Below are 5,979 nucleotides of genomic sequence, written 5' to 3'. Positions count from 1 at the left end.
CTTGGTGTTAAGTAAAGAAATTTCAAAAGTACCTTCAAGTTCCCTTTCCTCCATGGCCTCCCTGGGCTCGGCAGGGAAAGCCCTAGTTCTAATCCCAGCTCTGCTTCTACTGACAGCTGTGTGGCCTAGAGTGCATGCTTGCCCTCTCTGGGCCCCAATCTTTTTCACCTGTATAAAGGAATAATGTTCCCTCTCCTGTTGGCCTCATCCTGAAAGTCCAGGACATGAGAAAGCACCTGGATCCAGCCATCCTTCTCTCTCTCCCCGCCTTCTGACGGCCCCACCATGCTCCAGCCACTCTAAACTTCCTGCCTTTCCCCAAATACTTCATTTTTTTTAAAAACAATGCACAAATTATACATTTTTTGACAACTGTGCAACCCCTCCCCTACATTGTTTTCATAAGGGCACTATGCCAATTTTTTTTGCGTGTTGCTGATGTCAACAGACACTAAGCAGACGTAATTAAACTATGAATAAGCAGACTTAACATAACCTAATGGTTTTACTTTAGACAATCTGATAAAGTTTTCATATTCAACTGTTGAGCTAATGCGCTATAGTTACCAACGTAAATTAATAGAAACAAACGCACAGTTCCGTTGTTTATTTTTCTGTAACCTGGGGACTAACCTGATTCATGACTCCTCGACCATGGCTTATACCCTTATTATACAATTACAATCAAAAGGAACATTTTTTTGACTATTTTTATACACATAAGCAGGAAATTAAAGAAAATGAAAAGAATGGTATGATTTAACTGTAATACGGGAGGACTGATGAATGAGGCTGAAAGTCAATTCTGGAAATGTCACGAGACATGTGCAGTATATGCATGGGTGTGATATGCCAGAACCGTTTTACTTAATTTCATCATTTCCGTGTATAATATGTGTGGGCATGTTATTTACATGGACATGTTATTTGTGAAAAAATACAGTATACCACATGGCCTTTGCCTCCATGATGCAGGGCCTTTGCCCCTGCTGTTCCCCCTGGGAGGAACAACACCTCCGCTTCCCTTCTGTCACAGGTGGATTATAAAATCCAGCCCTCTGGATCCATGCCCCTTGCACTGTAACTTCACAGCTCCTCCCATCAAGAGTTCCTCCCATCAAGAGTGAAGTCTATTTGCTCATGCCTTATATCTGGGCTGGCCTTTTGACTTGCTTTGATCGATAGAATGTGGCAGAAGTGATGGTGGGCCGGTTCTGAGCCTAGGCCTTAAGAGGCTTTGCATGTTTCTGCTCAATCTCTTGGGAGCCTGTCGCTGCTGCCATCAGAACAAGCCTGGGCTATGCTGCTGGAGGGCGCGAGAGACCACATGAGGCGGGGCCCCAGTCATCCCAGCCCAGGCATTGCTAGACCAGACAGCCTGTCAACCAGGGTGACCAACTGTTCAGTTTGCCCAGGACTGAGGAGTTTTCTGGGACACTTTCAGTGCTAACACGAGGAGAATCCCAGGCAAACGGGTTGGTTAATCACCCCCTACAGCTGACCCACCGGCTGATTCAGATACAGGAAAGAGTCCAGCTGAGATCAGAACTGCCCAGCTTATTGTTTTGAACGAACTACTGAGTTTTAGGGGTAGTTTGTTACATAGCAAAAACTAACTGATACACCTACCCCATCTCTGTGTGAAGGACTCAGTTAAGCTGCCATGGCTGCATGAGTTGTACACTACACAACTGCAGGGTGATCCAGAGTCACATTCATATGGTGCCACTTGGAATTGTGCAGAAGAGCAGCACTGGGTAAACTCCTCGAGGCCTCAGTTCAAATGTCACCTCCTCTGTGAAGCCTTCTCCAACTTCCTTGGATCTAACGTATTAGGACAAAGGAGTCTTGTGTGCCAAAAAAAGCACAGATTTTGGAGTCAGGCAGTCCTGGGTTCAAATGCAGGCCCTGTCACTTACAAGTTGAGAAAGTCACTTTAACCTCATTTGGAAAACTGGGATGACACTAACCGCCATCCTTGGGGGTTGTTTGGAGGAAACAGTGTGTGCTCAGTGCCCACACACAGTACGTGCTAAGTCATTGCGTGTGTCATGAAAGGATGATGCACACCCACTTTTCCTACATAGTTCTGAACTCTCCCCTCTCTTCTCCATCCCCCTGCTGTTGTTCCTTCCCTGGGCACTAAGAATTTCTTTCCCAAAAATATGCAGCCACCGCCTCACTGTCCTCCTGTCCTCCAGGTTTGCCCTGTATTGTGCTTCGCGGCCAAGAGACTTTCTTTTCTTTTACCTTTTTATATCTTAATTTATCATATAATAAAATTGACTGTTTTCTTTGCTGTACAGTTCTATGAGTTTTAACACATGTATAGATTTGTGTAACCACTACCATAGTCAGGATAAAGAACAATTCCCTCATCCCTAAGAGACTTTCTTTTGAGCTATATATATATATATTTTAATTTTTGGAATAGATAATACACACACTTTGTAAAAAAGTATAGAAGTTAGTGAGAACTGTGTCTCCCATCCCAATCTCTCCTCAGATGTAATCTTTAGTTTGTAGCATCTCTTGCCAAAGACTTTCATGCATATACGAGCATAAATATGTATAACTATCCTACACACTCCAGTTTAACACAACTGGAACTGCATCTTGTTGTACTTAATATATTTTAGAGATTTCAGATCAGTAATAACTCTAGCCTATAGTTACATGGTATCTACCATATGCCAAAGGATCCCTGGTGGTATAGTGGTTAAGTGCTCGACTGCGAACCAAAAGGTCAGCAGTTCAAACCCGCCAGCTGCACCACAGGAGAAAGATGTGGCAGTCTGCTTCTGTAAAGATTAGAAATCCTATGGGGCAGTTCTACTCTGTCCTACAGGGTTGATATGAGTCAGAACCGACTCAACGGCAATGAGTTTACCACATGCCAGGCGGTGATCTAAATGGAGGGCCTTAATTCCCACCTCAACCTTTTGAGATAGGCGGCATTGTTATTATTATTATTAGCATTATGGTCCCTGGTTGGCACAAACGGTTTACGCTAGACCACTAGCCTAAAGATTGGTGGTTCGAACCCACCCAGAGGCAACGTGGAAGAGAGGCCTGGGCATCTTTTTCTGTAAAGGTTACAGCCCAAGAAAACCCTACAGAACAGTCCTACTCTGTAACACATGGGGTCACCATGAACTAGAATCGACTTTAAGGCCAAAAAAAAAAAAAAAAATACCTGTTGCTTTCAACTCCAACTCATAGCTCCGGGTTGTTAGCATTACTATTATTACTATCAATAATAGTTAAAGATAAGAAAACTGAGGTACAGAGAGGTTAACTAACCTGGCCCAAGTCACACAGAGCAGTGCTGGGATTAGAACTCAGGCAATCTGGCTACAGAGTCTGCGTTCTGAGGAACCATATGAAACCGCGTTGGTGTGCTTCACGGAGTCTCATGGAATCCCATTATACCAAGCCATCATCATTTATCTAGACAGTCTCCTCTTGATGGCCCTTATTTGCCACTGCGAACAACACTGCACTGAATATCTCTGTCATTCATCTTTCTGGACATGTGGACGTGTATCTGTTAAATTAATTCCTAGAAGTTGAAAGCCTGGGCCACGGGGTATGTGCAGCTTTGTATTTGATAGATATCACCAGACTGTCTTCCAAACAGTTGTTATCAATTTATACTCCCATCAACAATGCATGAGGGGGCTTGTTGCCCGACGTGCTCACCAAGACAGGGAATTAAAAACGTTTGGTCTATGCAATCTAATAGGTGAAAATGGTCACTCGATGTAGTTTTTATTGGTATTTTTTTTTACTGTAATTCAGCATGCACATCTCTTCGTAGTTCAGAAACCATTTGTATATACTTTCTGTAAACCATCTGTTCATGTCCTGTGCCCATTTTTCTTTTGAGTTATTGGTCTTTTTTAAAAAATCGACTTCTAGTCTCTCTTTATATAATAGTTTGTTCATTGTCTTTTAATTTTATTTATGGTATTTTTTCCTAATGGAGTTTTTAAAATTGATGTTGGTGAGGTCATATTCATCTTTCTTTTTGGTTTCTGAGTCTGCATCACTTTTAAAAAGAACTTCTTCTCCCCATACTAAGGACAACAAAAGAATTACCCGTGTTTGTTTCAATACTTTTATGATTTTATTTATTTACCTTTAAATCTTTAAAACCATCTAAAATCAATGTTGGTGTAAGAAATGGTGTGTGGTCCCAACCTACCTTTTTCAGTAACCTCAAAATCGTTTGTTAAATAATCCATGTTTACCTGTTCATTTAAAATGACACCTTTATCAAACTAAATTCTAATACGTGTTCGTGTCTAATTCTAGATCCTTTCTTTTTTATGATCCTCCCAGCTATTCCTTTTGTTTTTATTGTGGTATAATTTACATGCTATAAAATGCATAGATTTTAAGTGTTCACATCAGTAAGCTGAGGCAATTGTATACCTGTGTAACTAACATCCAAAAGAAGATGTAGAACATTGCCAACATCTCAGGAGATTCTCTCATGCCCCTTCCTGGTCAATGCCTACCATCCCAGAGGCAACAGCTGTGAGTTTTGTCATCATAGATTTCTTTTACCTGTTCTAAAATTTCATATACATTAAATCACATAGTATGTACATTTTTATTAAGATTCTTTCACTCAGCATAATGTTTTCGAAATTGATCCAGGTTGTGACTTGTATCAAAAAAAATTTTTTTTCCTTTTTATGGCTGCATACTAGTGCATTATATGAATATTCTGGAGTTGGTTTGCCAGTCTCCTATGAATAGACACCTAGGTTGTATCCAGCTTGGAGTTACTATGAATAAAGTTTCTATGAACAGTCTTATACAAATCTTTTTGTGAATATATTTTCCATTTCTCTTGGGTGGAATTGCTAGGTTGGAGGGTAGGTGTATGTTACTTTTATAAGAAGCTATGGTTCTAACTTTTTACATTCCCACCAACAATATATAAGAGTTCCTGCTGTTCTACAATGTCGCTAATATTGGGGATTGTCAATCTTTTAAATTTTAACTATTCTGGTGGGTGTGTAGTTTTACCTCATTGTGGTTTAATTTGCATTTCCATGATGACTAACGACGTCAAGCACTTTTATACCTGCTTATTGGCCATTTGCATGTCTTCTTTTGTGAAAGGTCTGTTCAAATCAGTTCCCTATTTAAAAGTTACGTTTTTTGTCATTTTTATTATCGAGTTGTATGAGTTCTTTATATATCCTGGATATCAATCCTTTGTCAGATATATGTTTTGTAAATATTTTCTACCAGTCAGTGGCTTGACTATTCATTTTCGTAATATCTTTTGATGAGCAGAAATTTTTAATTTTGAAATCTAATTTAACAATTTTTATGTCCTATCCAAGAAATCTTTGTTTGGCCCACAGCCCTCAATTTTTTTTTTTAAATTTTTTTTTGTTTATTGTTGCAGTTTAAACAAAGTTTACATTTCAAGTTAGTCTCCCATACAAAAATTTATACATACTTTGTTATGTGACCCTAATTGCTCTCCCCATACTGTGACAGCACACTCCTCCTTTCCACCTCTGATTACCCACGTCCATTCAACCAGCTCCTGACCCTCTCTGCCTTCCCGTCTCACCACTGAACAGCAGCTGCGCGTTTAGTCTCCTGTATCTACTTGAGCTAGGAGGCACACTCGTCACAAGTATCACTTTATGTCCCACAGTCCAGTCCAATCCTGTCTGAAGAGTTGGCCTTGGAAATTGTTTTAGTTCTGGGCTGATAGAGAATCTGGGGGCCATGCTTTCCAGGGTTCCTCCAGTCTCTTTCAGACCATTAAGTCTGGTCTTCTTACTAGAATTTGAGTTCTGTACCCCACCTTTCTCCTGTTCCATCAGGGACTCTCTGCTGTGTTCCCTGTCAGGACTATCATTGGTGGTAGCCGGGCACCATCTAGTTCTTCTGGTCTCAGGCTGATGAAGTCTCTGGTTTATGTGGCCCTTTCTGTCTCTTGGGCTA

This window comes from Trichechus manatus, unplaced genomic scaffold (assembly GCF_000243295.1).
Source record: "Trichechus manatus latirostris isolate Lorelei unplaced genomic scaffold, TriManLat1.0 scaffold00015, whole genome shotgun sequence".
Taxonomy (NCBI): Eukaryota; Metazoa; Chordata; class Mammalia; order Sirenia; family Trichechidae; genus Trichechus; species Trichechus manatus.
Note: the sequence above shows the minus strand (reverse complement) of the source record.